The following is a 2,266-nucleotide window of genomic DNA, read 5'->3' as shown; positions in this document are numbered from 1 at the left end:
TCAAGAATTGTTAGGTACCGCCTTGGAACGGTCAGTAAAATGTAAATTTACTGGGGGTTTAAACCAGTTTATGTGCACAAACCTCACTCTTATCCCAACAATTCTTAATAAAGATAAAACGCAAAAGATAAATCTTATCAAAGTATGCATTAACTTGAGGAAACTTATTAATAAAACAAATAATAATAAAAAACGAAAAAGTAAACCCAAAGTACTTCAATGATTAGAGATCCCAACTCTATCTGCAGACGAAGGGAAACAATTCAGACCACCTAATGCAAATACTTTTCAAAGATACGATGCAGTCATCGTTAGAAACCAAAAGCTTCACACACAGTCTGCCTTAAAAGGTTTAAAACTGTGTGATCATAGAGTTTCATAATAAAATTATTTCGCAGTTTCAGATCATCAGGAATGTTTTATTACACAATATATCCTGCAACGAAAAGAAACAATAAGTTACTATTGGTAATCAAGTTATCCTCAATATTGTCTTAATGATATCCGTGAAAACGTTAAACATTTTTTTAACGTTTTAAAGATGATAGGTATATAGAATAAAAATACAATAACTAGTTCATCTTTTGGAATGCACCAATAATAAAATCATTACAGAACATTTTTGCCGTTATTAGTATATAAATAAAGACTTATCAAATAGTTCATAAGCGCTTAAGATATACGTCAAGTTCTTTAATACCTTTTTAAGACTGTGAAAAACTGCAATTCTGTAGATCTTTCTTTTCATCAAGATGAACTGAAATACAATCAAAGGGGTTAGACCAAATATAGGTAAGGAACATTCTTGGTCTCAGCCAGTTTATTTGCTGAAAGCTCATGAATAGAGAAAGATAATACTTGTTGCATAAGGATACATTTACATAAATATTTTAAATGGTGACAATTAAATGTTAACCCAAGGGTCCTGATTGCGCATGTTGCTGACCAAGTTTCGAAAAAAAATCTCTATTTTTCGTGTTTACTTTTATGTTTTATTAAATGAACAATTCGATTTCTTACACTCCAACTTTAGGTTTTAAAACTGGTTTATCATTGATAACTACAAACCTATCACTACTGGGCCTTTTGTTCATTCTTGGTCTTCTGCATGGATAGGATTTTCGTTTTATTGCTGATGACGGAAAAATGTTAAGAAATCGAACCAACCATAGTTTTTTGCTTGCATTTTATTTCTATGAAATATACTAACATCTTATATCTGTTGTATTTAAAGGAGCGCAGATACAGTTCATTGCCGTATCTTCTCGTTTTCCGTCTAAAATGCACTCAGTCCAGTTTGCAGGTCGTCGAGCATCGTGGCAAGACTTCATACTGTCCGCATAGGCAATGGGCTTCCCAAGAGTGAAACAATTGCACATTATCTGTGGATTGCAAAATATTTTCTAGATAAAAAAAATCTTCATCGATAAACAAAACTAAGACTTCCTCACCTACTACTCGCGTAATGCCGCTTTTCAGAATGCTACTTTGCAAGTGGTCCACGAAATAATTTCTTGCAATACAGCGACTCATCCTGCTTACTAATTCTACACATAATAATAGACATTTTACGAACGACCTTAAACTGAAATTATTCGACTCACAAAGTGGTCATCCAAAATTCATATTACATTATGAATATGGGGATTCAAATGAAAATTACTAAGGTGTTGGCAATGTCAAGATGAAATTGCATAACAAATCAAAGTGGCTGCCATTCCTATCAATCCTGAAGTCATCCTATAAAAACAGCCGAAGTTTGAGCAACACAGTAAAAACTAAAATAACGAATAGTATGCAAAATAGGTCACAAAAGTTCTTCGGGTTTTGGTCGTATAAAGTGGGAGAATAACTTATTAATGTATCACCTTTTGGACATCCATTTTGTCACACATCTCTCCTGTCCAGTTGCATTTGCAGTTGCAAAAAGGCGGTTCTGTGTTGTTTTTGCAAATGAGATCACCGTTCTCCCCGCAGTATTTATCAGGTGCCATTTGAATCAGGTGACAGCCTATACATATGTATATACAATACATTTTCGACTTCATTATAGTCTAATGCATTCAAAAGAAATAAATTATTTTACAACATAAAAATAATGTATTCCCATAAACTCTTTATTTTAAATGGAATATACTGCTATGAAAACAGCAATCGTTCTTCATATTTATCTATAAAACCAGACTCGGGATGTATAAAGGCAATATTGGTTTATTGTCGGATTCCATATAACATTTGAAACATAAGCTGTGTATAGCTTTTAACC

General features: G+C 32.9%; 1 long non-coding RNA gene across 1 annotated transcript; it reads right to left on the bottom strand.

The window, feature by feature from the left end:
* Positions 1-642: 642 nt before the first annotated feature.
* On the bottom strand, positions 643-1,965 carry LOC128213433 (uncharacterized). Its single transcript, XR_008257728.1, has 3 exons — positions 1,869-1,965; positions 1,211-1,382; positions 643-757 (listed from the first exon to the last, which is right to left on the bottom strand). It is a non-coding gene; the product is annotated as an uncharacterized LOC128213433 (long non-coding RNA).
* Positions 1,966-2,266: the final 301 nt, after the last annotated feature.

The sequence above is a fragment of the Mya arenaria genome, chromosome 13 (genome assembly GCF_026914265.1).
Source record: "Mya arenaria isolate MELC-2E11 chromosome 13, ASM2691426v1".
NCBI lineage: Eukaryota > Metazoa > Mollusca > Bivalvia > Myida > Myidae > Mya > Mya arenaria.
The sequence above is the reverse complement of the archived record's forward strand: the minus strand, read 5'-3'. Positions and strand labels throughout refer to the sequence as shown.